The sequence below is a fragment of the Theropithecus gelada genome, chromosome 1 (assembly GCF_003255815.1).
Source record: "Theropithecus gelada isolate Dixy chromosome 1, Tgel_1.0, whole genome shotgun sequence".
NCBI lineage: Eukaryota > Metazoa > Chordata > Mammalia > Primates > Cercopithecidae > Theropithecus > Theropithecus gelada.
In genome coordinates this window covers 213,299,413-213,313,647 of record NC_037668.1, presented here as the reverse complement: position 1 = coordinate 213,313,647, position 14,235 = coordinate 213,299,413, and the positions used below count along the sequence as shown (strand labels likewise).

Here is a 14,235-nt window from a genome sequence, read left to right as displayed (position 1 = left end):
TAGCCAGGTGTAGTGGCACATGTCTGTAATCTCAGCTCTTCAAGGGGCTGAGGAATGAGAGTTCACTCAAACCTGAAAGGCTGAGGTTGTAGTGAGCCAAGACCGTGCCACTGCACTATAGCCTGGGTGACAGAGCGAGACTCTGCTTCACAAAACAGATGTTAAAACCACTACTTCAAAAGTAGTTCTGTTTCCTAGGCTTGTTTGCTCCTACATTTAAATTTTCCTTTTTGGGATAAATAACACAGGTGAGGGGATATCTAAAGGAACACCGGTAATTATATCTCCATCATAGAAAGAAGCAAAATATGAGATAAATCAGCAAAATTATTTTCAACTAATTGAACTGAAAAGAGACAGTTCATGTGAAAGCATTTTGATGGGAGTGGGATGGGATAGAAGAGACACTTGTTGAGACCAAGAATCCTAGTCCGCACTGTAGGGAATCAATCAATTATAGGACATGTCCATTGATTTCACGGTATTTACATCCATCATTCAAGTGAAAGAAACAAGACATAAGAAAACAGGTTAAATGATATTATTTGATTTTTATGAATAAAATTTTCAATCTTAAAAATGGGTAATGCATTCTCCTGAAAGCCTCCTGCTTGTATCCTAACTGAGAATGTGTCTCCAAATAGACATAGATTCTCATTTGTATGCACATTGGTTCCCATGGAAGCATAGTAGGGGAAATCTTTAATTATGAGTTTAGAAGCTATTTACTCTCCAGAATATTAAATTAGCAAGGGTTAACCTGAAGCATATTTTCTAAATTAATTTTATTTTCAAAAATAAAATTAGTTCCCTATTTCCCCATATGAAAATATTATATGCCTCCATATTTACGTGTCTGTCCTATAGTGGAGAGGCTGACTTCCTTACAAAGTCTTTGGAAATCAGTCTTACAAATTTAGGTTATATACATATGCCAATCAGTAGTGTACACAGCACAGTACATGCCTCCTCATTTGTACGCGGAAGATGATAATGGAGTCCTTGAAGACTTGTGAAGATTAAGAGACAACGTGGCTAGGAACTCCCTGAAAGTTACCAGCTGAGTGTATGGTAGTCATTATTGTTATGATCAATTTCAACATAAAATTGTAAGTCTTTTCGTTAAAAAGAAAGTTAGAAAATAGTAAGAAATGTTCATCCTCAAATGCATAAAATAGAGACTTATAAAGGTATCAGGAAACAAGCAGGTATTTTGTCAGGTGTTAGCTTTTGAAACAATAAAAAATATTTCTTCCAGGCTGGGTGTGGTGGCTCACACCTGCAATCCCAAAACCTTGGGATGCCAGGAAGGAAGGATCACTTGAGCCCAAGAGATGGAGACCAGCGTGGGCAATTAAGTGAAACCCTGTCTCTACAATAATAATAATAATAATAATAATAATAATAATAATAATATTGGTCGGGTGTGGAGCATGAGCCTGTAGTCCCAGCTACTTTGGAGACTGGGGTGAAAAGATTACTTGTGCCCAAAAGGTTGAGGCTGCAGTGAGCCTATCGTTTATATATATATATGTTTTTATATATGATATATTCAAATGATATATAAAAATATATAAATAATATATATCATATAAAATATGATACATATCATCTATACATATATGACACATATAATCTACACATATATAATATATGACACATATCTACACACAGGAGAAACAGATGATATATATCATAATAAATATATATTACATATTAAATACATATATAGAAAGAAATAGCCATTTTCATTCAACAGTAATTATTATTGTAGTATTGCCAGTTACTTGAGCATATCAAAGCTTTAATAATGTGATAATACCTACATTATTCCATTATATTTCTGGTTACACAACTGGATGAATACTCTTGATATGGTATATATGGTTCATTCAAACATTACCCCTTTTTGCTTGATGCATGTTAATCTACAATAGTTTATGTGCTGGCAACTGGAGTAACCTATCACCTATTTTCTTCTCTTAAAAATTATCTTTATTAGCCCAGTGCTTTACAGTTACCTATCTACAGCCATCTGTGAAATCCGAGTGGCTTGACATAATTTGTGCTACTCTATCTCATTAGCTCATGTTGACTTCACTGTATATGATTGGTCTACAGCAAGCAACAAAGATGGGTGTCATGTGTTAAAACACTGTTTTAGTGGACTTAATGATCTTTCATGTTAAAATTGTATGATGGAATTTCAGTTAAAATCATACAATTCAAGAAGAAACGTTTGAATTAAACAATTTTAAGTCCTTCTCTGAGTGATGTATACCTACTCATTTATTGACAGAGGACTTTCTTTTGGTTCAGTTATTTTTCACTCTATTTTTAAACAAATAGCTTAAATCTACAAGAATAATAACACAGGTCAGGTGCAGTGGCTCACACCTGTAATCCCAGCACTTTGAGAGGCCGAGGCGGGTGGATTACCCGAGGTCGGGAGTTTGAGACTAGCCTGACCAACATAGAGAAACCCTATCTCTACTAAAAATACAAAATTAGCCAGGCATGGTGGTGCATGGCTGTAATCCCAGCTACTCAGGAGGCTGAGGCAGGAGAATCGCTTGAACCTGGGAAGCGGAGGTTGCAGTGAGCCAAGATCACACCATTGCACTCCAGCCTGGGCAACAAGAGCAAAACTGAAACTCGCTCTCAAAAAAAAAAAAAAAAAAAAGAATGATAACACACATACATTTTCCACCTTTCCCAAATGATTAATGGTCGGGGACTTCCTTGGACATATGAATTATATATATATATATAAATTATATAGCATGTCTGTGCTTTATATTTATGTAAATATGCTTTAATATGTATAATTTAAAAACAGTGATGTATTCAAGCCTGGAGTGTTGAACAAAAACAATCAAAAGAAATATGACAGTTATTATAATAAAAGAAAACCTTAACTATTTTAAAAATATTTTTCTCACTAACTCATATTAGGGCAGTCACTCCACCTTCAGTTAACATGAGGTCAGAATATTTCTCATCATTGTTGAAATGCTGCTCTAAAAATCAAATTTTCCAGCCCACCCAGGGACACAATCAATCAATCAATCAATAAAGCTTAATGATAAATTAAGAAGGTAGGTAGTAGAGTCAGATATATATTTTCAAAATTCCTAATATCTTTTGATAAAAATACTTACAATGATGTAAACATCATGGTAAGATAAAATTTGCCACTTTTCATTTTTTTCTGGTCATACTTTTTACAGATTTATATTAATAACAATTTTAAGATAACATCCATATTGAAAGACATTTCATGGAAATCTTTGTAACATGCCAAATGCAATTATTTCTTGTGCAATCTAAGGACAAAATGTATCATCAACCATTTGAATCACTAATTTTATCAGTAACTATTGGTTGAGTTCTGGACCCAGGAAAAACAAGAATGAACAAGACAGGAACTGCCCTCAACAAGCTAACACCATAGTGAGATAGTTGTTATATCAACAAATCATTGCAAAAGAAGCGAGCGTGATTTATAACACAGGCATGCACACAGTACAGAAGAGCAGAAAAAGAAACAGTGAATTTTAAGGGGAAGATCAAGGAAGTTTTCACAGATGACAGTGCCTGTAAACTGAGTTTGAAAGGAAGAACATGAGTTTGCTTAATGGACTGTACGTCTAAGCACAAGGAGGCTCATGGGATCATGGCATGCAGTTAAGGCTTGGTGCTACTAGGTGGGGCTTGGTCAGCAAGGAAGGAGAGGACATTGGTAGCCAACACATCCGAGAGAGTCACTAAACCTCTCTGGGAAATCACAGCTCATTGATTCCACTTCCAGTCACCACTGAGCAGGCTCTCTTCTTAAAGGACTCACCTTCTGCTTGACCCACAATACAGCCTGCTGGAATACACCTCCATTCCTAGGCTTATACGCTTCCCTTTACCATGATTATGCCATGTGTAAAGTTAGGGGCTATTCTCAGAATCCCACTGTAGTAAAGGTTTCATCTATTTCGTATCTCCAAATTACATTAGACTTCAGGTCTGAACATCCCATGTCTACTCCATAGTCTGCATTTAAGTAGTATCAGACAGATACTGGATTCTTTTTTTTTTTGGAGGTGGAGTCTCTCTCTGTTGCCTAGGCTGGAGTGCAGTGGTGCGATCTCAACTTGCTGCAACCTCCACCCCCTAGGCTCCAGCGATTCTCATGCCTCAGCCTCCTGGGCAGCTGGAATTCCAGGTGTGTGCCACCACACCTGGTTAATTGTTTTTTTTTTTGTTTTTTTTTGGTTTTTTTTGTATTTTTAGTAGAGATGGGTTTTCACCATGTTGGTCAGGCAGGTCTCAAACTTCTGACCTTAAGCGATCTGCCCATCTCAGCCTCCCAAAGTGCTGGGATTACAGGTGACTGCACCCAGCCAGAAGAAGACTTCTAAAGACATACATAATTTAACTTGTGATGTTAAGGTAAACATCACAAATATATATAATGACCATAAAACCACAAAGATAAGTAGAAATCCACAAAAATATGTCTGTTTAGTAGGTGATATGGTTTGACTGTGTCCCCACCCAAATCTCACCTTGAATTCCCACATGTTGTGTGAAAGACCTGTTGGGAAGTAACTGAATCATTGGGGCAGGTCTTTCCCATGCTGTTCTCATGGTAGTGAATAAGTCTCAAGAGATCTAATGGATCTATAAGGGGCAGTTCCCCTGCACAAGCTCTCTCTGTGCCTGCTACCATCCATGTAAGATGTGACTTGCTCCTCCTTGCTTTCCACCATGATTGTGAGGCCTCCCCAGCCACATAGAACTGTAAGTTCATTAAACCTCTTTATTTTGCAAATTGCCCAGTCTCAGGTATGTCTTTATCAGCAGCAAATGGACTAACAGAAAATGGACTAATAATACAGCAGTGCCAGCATTCCAACTGCATAACCTTGCTTTTTTCATTTTATTACATTCTAAATCCTAATATGAGACTTCTTAATGTGCATGTTGGCCACACTGAAGGGCTAGAAGTATGGCATGCTGCAGGCCCTGGGAGAGCAGGCCAGCATCACATCAGTGCCATGAGCATCTCTCACCCAGGCCCTCATGGAGGGACAGCAACACAGCAACCAGGCCTGTACCCATGTCCATAGTATGGAGGTTCTTACCAAGAAATGCACCCCCAAAGCCTTTATGCCTCAAAGCTTCCTCCATAACCACTACTGTCCTCATCAGAGGAAATCTCTATAAAGGCTGAAGAAGTTACTGCAAAAATAAATAAGAAGAATAAATGGGTGTGTGCAAAGCAATCCCAGATAACATTTTAATCTGAATTATAAGCAAGTCAGGTAAGTCAGATGAAATTTACATGTGAAAGATTTTCTGGGTACAGAGATGGGCAGAGTTGGACAAACCAAACGCTGTCATTGTTTTAGATGGTTTATAAGGAGGACGCAAGGGAACAACACTTGGCTTTCTGGTCTGAGTGATACACGTCAGCCCAGCAACTGGCTCAACTAGAGAGATGGACACAAAACATGGGCTCATGCTCTTGACTCTAAATATTGCCTCAAGTTATCAGTACTTTCCACCTTGGGAACAAACTATGACTCATTTGGAAAATGTCACCCACTAAAACCACTGAATTTTGTCCAATGTAAGCTCAAAGGACAATATCTTAAGTTGATTCATAATAAAAACAAGTGTACGTCTGATATAGAACTCATGATTATGAAAGTGAAAGTTCAAGCCCTTACTCCCCATCGCTTTGTGAAACATTTTCTACATTTATACCGCCTTTCTTTTTTGCCCTCTTTCTCTCCTGCAAAAAAAAAAGTCATTTTAAACATGGTGACAGTCCAAAATTCAAAATAAATTGAACATTCATTTGACATTCCTTGATCAGCCTAATAAGGCCATGTTTTTTTTGTCATTTCAGTATTCCATATTCAAGCTATGTTTGCATTTTGTTGTTTGATTTAAATATTTGTTAATCTTTTTTGAAATTCTGAATCTAACAAAATAAATCCTATAATTGAGCACATTTACAAAAGTCCTTTAAATATAACACGTGGCAAGGACATTTTCAAATTCAGAAGTTCTCTGATTTACATTATTTTAAAATCATACTATATAATGATTTGTGATGATATCTTTACAATGCCCGACAAAGGTGATAGCTACCATTCCTTGTGTGGATGCTGTGTTAAGCCATCTGAACAAAGGCAGTATGGAGTATATCATAATCACTATCATTTTATTTCTCAGAAATTGAGGCTTTTGAAAACTTCACAATTAATAAATGACTTTGGACTCAGGGCTTTCTGATTCTAAAATCTGTGCTCCTCAGGATAATCCCACACTCCCCAGGGAACTGACTGATAACTTAGTAAGTCTCACACTGCTCCCAAACACTTGCCCATATTAACTCATGTAATCCATACAACAAGCCTATGCAATCAGATAGATCTCTTTTTATCAGTCTCATTCTATAAATGTGCAAACTAAAGCGCAGAGAAATTAAATGACTTGTCCAACTTTGCAAAGCTACAAAATGGTGGAACTGGGTTGCAACCTCAGGCAGTTTGACTATAGATCCTGCATACTTCAGCATTACGCTACAATATTAGTTAGTGAATATGTCACCTGTTAAGATTTTTGTTTCATTTATACGCAAAAATTTTATTCATGTAACAGACCACTGCCCTTCTAGTGAAAATCATATCTAATTTCAGGAATTAGAATTTGCAAACCAGTTTCATTGCATAAGCCTGGTTATATAACTTGTTTAAATTTAGTGGAAAAGTCTTTCTCAATATTACTGAATATATTTGTTAAGATTACATTTTCAGTTGTTCATTTTAAACAGGCTAGCTGTATTCTCCTAGCTAAAGAGAATGGCCATAGAAGATGTTAAAAAGATTTCAGTTAACAAATGTTTTAAATATTATATTTAAATAATATTTACAATCTCACCAAATTCCTCCATTGTTTCCTTAGTATCTTGAAACTAAAGTACACGTAAGAAATATCTAATATATCTTTCTCCTTCATATGTAAAGACCTAATAGATAAAATCGAATAAGAGTAAACACGCTGGAGAGAAGCAGCAGCAGAAATTCCTTATGGTTGGTGGGGATTGCTGTGTGCATGGGTGTGTGAGAAACATGTTTCCTCATATATCATTTAAACATAATTTTCTCAAATATACAAAATGAATTTGGGTCATAAATTAGAATTAATTAGGATTTTATCATTTATCTCTTAGGTAAGTAACATATAAAATAGTAGACTGCTTTAATCAATTTGAAGAGACAATTATGGTCACAATTTTTTCCAGCTTCCTACTTGTGATGTTAGTTGACCACAGATAACACCATTTATTTTTACAGAGTTTGAGCGTTAGCTAATAATTTCACATCCGTTACCTCTTTGGACCTTCAAAGGAAATCTTATGAAGTAGATAAAGCAGAAGCGATTCCCATCATTTTTCAAATGAAACTGAGGCCGAGAGATTAGGGGACTAGTATGAGGAGAAATGCTGGAGATGAAATAAAATTAACATCTTCTGACTGAGTTTAACTTTCTTTCCATAACAGCATAAATATCATACACCAACTGTTAGTATGGTGCATCAGTAAATGGAAGCACATCAAATACCCTGTATAATAAAATTAAACTGCTTCAAAGTATAAACTAGGTAAAAAGTTTAAGCTTACTTTGGCACCAGATCTATATAATATTAACCAGAAGATATTGAAACTGTCCAGTGATGTTTTTTAATTCAATTAAAAAAGAGGGAAGATTCTACAGTTCTAAATTCTGCCTATAAAGGTATACATAATTATCATATTTGTATACTTACACCTAATAGATACAGCTCAGCATGCTCCTTCATTTTACAATTGGTTGATACAGAAATAGACTAGATCTAGCCATATTTCATACCAGCAACACAAATACATGTGTTTTGCACATTTTTCATTATAAAAATAGGTACTCTGTTGAAAATCTCAACATATAACTGTGTACATGATATTAGTTTAAAAATACCTACTAGTGAAGAGACTGGTGTTGTACATCATGATGGGGATGGATACAGTTCATTCAATCCACAGTCCACTGAGTGACTCACAACCAAAATATGTGCCATTACCGTTCATATCTAAACAGACACAAAAAGATGACAAAATCGGTCAATAAGTATGATCTCATATGGTTTGCATAAGATTATCTTTCTAATCTGTAGTATAATAATAATAATAATAATAATAATAAGATGTTTGATAAGCAACCCAACAGAAAGACCTTATCCTACATACCTCTGTTGTTGTTGTTTTTATTTCATTAGCTTTAAGAATACAAATGGTTTTTGGTTACACAGGTGAATTGCACAGTGGTGAAGTCTAGGATTTTAGTGCATCCATCACCTAAGTAGTGTACATTGTACCCAATAGGTAGTTTTTATCCCTCACCCTCCTCCCACCCTCTGAATCTCTAATGTCCGTTATTATCACTCGGATGCCTTTGTATACCCATAGCCTGGCTCCTACTTATAAGTGAGAACAGGTAATACCTCCGTTTTGTACACAATGTGAAGTATAGCCATGCGAACATACCACATAGTCAGTAAATATCTCTGATTCAGAAGTAAATTTACTAGTAACTCAATGTAACATTTCTAGAAAGCCATATGCTTATCAATAAGAAAACCAAACTTATCCCGTGATGTGAATTTTTTAAGGCCTATGTGTTGAGCATTACCCTATGCATGCATATGAACTTCCATTTAGTCTTCACCACAAATCTGCAATGTAGTCGTCTCACTTTACAGATTTAAAGACTCAGGGGAGTAAGGCAACTGGCCCAGGACTCTGCCCTCTATAGAACATGCTGCTTTACCATGTCATGTCGACCATGCAGAGCAACCCTTCTTTCAATGATTGGTTGTGCCCTATGTGTCCTACAATGTGACCAACAGCTACTGAGTTGATATATAAAGATACATCTCACTGGTTCTCTGTCTCTCATGTAGTTCTCTAAAATGCAAGCACAGTATTCTACTCATCTTTGTATGTCAAGATAGATATAAAGTGAGATCTCACTTTGAAATATAGTGCCTGGCACATACAAATATGTGCTGAGTAAATGAATGAATGAACAGCAACAACAAAAGTAGGCATTGGCATCTATTTTTTGCCTTAATTCACACTTTTGTTTTGTCAATCCTTTAATTTACTTGCCAAAGTTATCTTTCTGTTTGCAATACAATCTCAAGAAGAAAAAGAATAATCTGAAATATCATTTGAATGAAGTTCAAATATATTCATTCCAAAAATCACACACTAGTTAGCAGTTTAATTTAATTCATTTAGAGATCGAATTCTATTTCTCAAAAATAGAAAAAGGTTAAATAATAAAGACATTTTCCAGAAAGAAAAAAATCCATGTTTTACCTGTAGATTAGGTATCGGCTTCCTAACAGGACTTACACCTACGCACCTTCCTCGATCACAGAGGGAAGGACAGCACGAATATAGGAGAAAACTGAAGTCGAAGTCTATAGGCAGAAACTGCATGATTACTAGGAGCTAGGAAAAGCTGCTCTGGATTGGAGATGCTACAGAAAAACAGCCAGCTTGGAGACTCTAGTGGTCAGATCCCAATTTACTCTGCAGAAAAAGCAGCACCACAGCAATCTCCCCAGAGCAAGAGTGGGCAAACTGCAACCCTGCTGCCAGTTTTTGTGTAGCCTGTGAGCTAAGAATGGTTTTGACATTTTTAAATGTTTGGAACAAACTAAAAGAATTGTGCGAATTATTTGAAATTCAAATATCAGAGTCTATAAATAAAGTTTTATTGGAACACAGCCACAGCCATTCATTTACATATTGTCTCTGGCTGCTTTCACGTTACCATGGCAGAGTTGAGTAGTTGTAACAGAAACAGTATGACCCACAAAGCCTAAAATATATACTATCTGACCCCTTATAAAAATCGGTTGCTGGGCCGGGTGCGGTAGCTCACGCCTGCAATCCTGGCACTTTGGGAGGCCGAGGCGGGCGGATCACGAGGTCAGGAGATCGAGACCATCCTGGCTAACACGGTGAAACCCCGTCTCTACTAAAAATACAAAAAATTAGCCAGGGGTGGTGGCGGGCGCCTGTAGTCCCAGCTACTCGGGAGGCTGAGGCAGGAGAATGGTGTGAACCCGGGAGGCAGAGCTTGCAGTGAGCCGAGATTGCACCGCTGCACTCCAGCCTGGGCGACCCAGCAAGACTCTGTCTCAAAAAAAAAAAAAAAAAAAAAGAAGAAGAAAAAAAATCGGTTGCTGATTTCTGGTCTAGAGAATTGTTCATGCTTGATTTGGAGGAGATTATATGACAGGAAGAGGGGTGCCTTAGGGCAGATTGGACGCAGACGCTGCGAACCCCTGGCCCTACAGAAGATCATGAGCCTCAGGGGCAATTAAATAACCGCCTTGAGTAGGGCAGGGTATTTCTTTGGGGACAGCAGGATTTTCCCTGTAGGAAGCACAAGAAATGAGGTCAGACTCAGCCACACTTCATGTCAGGTGCACAAGCTGGGGCAATGAGGATGGATGGAGAAAGCTGGCCACCGGGATAGTGTCATTCTGCAACGTGCCAGAATGGCATTCTCTTCAAGGAAATCTCCAGGGCTCTGACTCCCTCCCTAAAGGTGCCAATCTTCAGAATGACAGATAACTGAGACAACCAGTCTTCTTGCTGAAGGCCTAAGAAAGGTCATGATAACAGCAAACAGAAGAACTCTAAAAAAGTTAAAAGATCCTCCATTTGCCCCCATGTAAGGGCAAAGAGTGGAGCACAGCACAGATGCATAAATGGTAAAAATGTAAAATGAAGAAAGCATGAAGGTTATAGAGAAGAATCCGCTACATACATAATCCTTCCACGGAGAGGTGGCATTTCCTTTTGAAAAACATCAAAGGAAAGTAAAATACATTTTGTAGAACGTCTGTTTTTGAGACAACAGAGAACAAAATCCCAAAGATTTATCTTCCAGCAGAGAAGTTAGTTAAGCCCAAATAAATGAGAAGATCCCTAAATGGTTTCCCCATTGCATCTTAGAGGTGAAGAGAAGGTGGGTTTTGACCTGGAAGACTTGGCTCTAAACACCAATTCTGATATATTCTTGCTACAGGACCTTGGGCAGCCGGCCTCATATTCAAAGTCTCACTGGCACCACCTCTAAAATACAGCTGTTCTGAGAGTCGTAAGACAAAATATGCACAAGATGTCTAGAATACTGCCTGTCTCATGGGAGGTACGTGAGATTTCCTAACTGCCTAGCTTGCTTTCTCTCCCTCCTCTTCTAATACTAATCTCCAACCAAAATTATTACAGCTATAGGAAGTGGCTGCCAGATACTCAGTTCTCTCCTACGCTCCATACTTTACTTGCTTCTTCTGTTTTCTGTGAGTAGGCAACATCTTCTTATTTGGGGTGCCTTTCTATTTGTCTGGTAAACTGCTACTCATTTCAAAAAATAATAATTCAAAAGCTAATTCTTACCAACCCCTAGTCCCTCAGGCACAAATATACTGCCATAACATTTTGTACGTAATGTATATAATATAATAATATTATATTGTATTATCATCTGTTGGTATATCTGTCTTTCCCAGGAGGTTAAATCTTGGTCATTCTGTCTGATATAGTATAATATCAAGATGATTAATTATAATTTCCGGGGGAAGACAGACATAGTTTTTTAAAAAATGCTCACACATACATACTTCTGCCTATCTACCAGCCCTCTCTGCCTATCTACTGCCTATACTGCACAAGGGTCTTCTGATTCCTGTTGAATAGAGGAATTTCCTTCACAGCAGTTACAATCCAGAGTACTGCAGTGATTTCCAGACAGCTAGGTGTGCAACACGTTCTGATATTTGTTGAGAGAAAGAAGTGAAGAATGAACAAGTAAAGAAAGAATGACAGAAAGGCAGCCTTGGTGAGGATTTGGTATATAAAAAATTGGCTTGTCATGGTGGCTCATGCCTAAAATCCCAACACTTCAGGAGGCCAAGGCAAGCAGATTGCTTGAGTCCAGGAGTTCAAGACCACCCTGGGCAACATGGTGAAACTCCGTCTCTACAAAAAAATACAAAAATTAGCCTGGCACGGTGGTGCACACCTGTAGTCCCAGCTACTTGAGAGGCTGAGATGGAAGGATCACCTGAGCCTGGGAGGTGGAGGTTGCCGTGAGAGGTAATCACACCACTGCACTCCAGCCTGGATGACAGAGTGAGACTCTGTCTAGAAAAAAATAAAAATAAAAATAAAAAATGAACATAGCATATTGCAGGTGGCATTGACAATTTAGTTATCCTGGAGATCCATCTGGAAATACACACAAAATGAAATAAATCTCATTTTATGGATGTAAGTCAACTTTAGGCAGCTCCCAGTAACAATATTCCCTCATTTCTTGAACACCTACTACATGTGAGGCTCAGTGGGAGGTACAACCTCTAAGTCAGCTATTATTTGTATGTGTTCACAAGAAGATATTGAAGATGAAGAAAAAAATAGGGAATTTTTTTTTCTTGACTAAAGTCACACAGATATTAGTACAGTAAGTCCTCACATAACATTGTTGATAGGTTCTTGCTCACCTTAGTACCTGGAGAAAACCCACACAGACATGGGAAGTTTGTGCAAACTCCACACAGACATTGGCCCCAACTAACATTTTTTTCCGCCAATATTATAATGATAAGAAAATAAAGTTGAATTAAACAAAGTTATTCAAGGACTTGTTATATACCAAGTTCTAAAATCTATGCATTTCCACATGACAAATCAAGATTCTTCGTTACTTTGATAAACGATGCTTTTAACATAGTATTTATTGTGTGAATGGTAGCTGTTGTTACTATTGTTATTAACACCATCACACAACAACAGGGGAACAGTTTAACATTATGGAATGTTAAACTGCTAAACTTATATGATACTTTATTATTATAAGAAATATGGAATTTATACTGATATAAGTAAATGTATGTAAAATGCAGAATATAAAATGGAATGTATTAGTTAATTAAAGTTACAGGCAATATTGTGTATGGTAAATTAATAAAAATTAGAAGTTAGTATGCTGAAAATAATGAGACTGTTTTGTAGGTAACTTATTTGAAGTTCCTCAGTTTCTTTGAGAGCACGAAAATTTCCTTGAATTCAAATTTATGTTAAAACAAACATAATGTGTAATTTCTAAAAGTGGTGTTACTATCCCAGACCTTCTCCACATTTGAAATCTCATTTCTTCTGGTGCAAGATAGTAAATTACTGTTGTTTTAGTAAGAGCTGTTTGTTTGTCTATTTATTTTACTATTGGGAATGGAAACACTTACAGGCAGATTTTTTAAAAGAATTACTGAAGTGAAGTTTTCTTTGAAATGGAGTCATTTAAACCACTTACTTCACTTAAAATAGACATAGTTTACCTTAACGTTTCCCGATTAGCATAAGCAATCTACATATTATGATGCTGACTTCTGTAGTAAAGGCTAGACTATGTTAACATTTTGTTAAGATAAAGGAGTCAACACGTGCTGAAAATAAATTTATTTCTTATACAGTCATGCCTCACTTAACAATGAAGACACATTCTGAGAAATGCATCATTAAGTGACTTCTTCGTCATCTAAACATCATAGAGTGCACTCACATAATCCAAGATGGTATAACCTTGTACATACATAGGCTCTATCATACTCCTTATTGCTTCTAAGGCTATCTGTATAGCATGTCACTGTACTGAATACAACAGGAAACACCTGTGTATGTAAACATCAAAACGTAGAAAAGGTAGAGTAAAAATATGGTATTAGGCCAGTGCGGTGGCTCACAACTGTAATCCCAGCACTTTGGGAGACTGAGGCAGGTGGATTGCTTGAGTCCAGGAATTTAAGACCAGCTTGGGCAACATAGAAAAACCCCATCTCCACTAAAAAAAGATGCCAAAATTAGCCGGGCATGGTCCCACTTAATCAGGGGCTGAGGTAAGAGGATCACCTGAGCCTTGGGAGGTTGAGGCTGCAGTGAGCCAAGATGGCCCCTGCACTCCAGCCTGGACAACAGAATGAGACCCTGTCTAAAAAAAAAAAAACAAAAAAACCCCAGTATTATAATCTTATAGGACTACTCTTGTATAAGTGGTCCATCGTTGACCAAAACATCATTATGCAGTGCATGACTTTACAGAAATATGAGAAAG

General features: G+C 37.2%; 1 protein-coding gene across 2 annotated transcripts in view; it reads right to left on the bottom strand.

Moving 5' to 3' along the window:
- CHRM3 (cholinergic receptor muscarinic 3) overlaps positions 1-14,235 on the bottom strand; it is a 527,196-nt gene that overhangs the window by 358,037 nt on the left and 154,924 nt on the right. For both annotated transcript variants that reach the window (XR_003116667.1, XM_025365316.1), the window contains exon 3: positions 8,027-8,134. The gene's annotated coding sequence lies outside the window, so the exon portion shown is untranslated. The remainder of the gene's footprint in view (positions 1-8,026; positions 8,135-14,235) is intronic.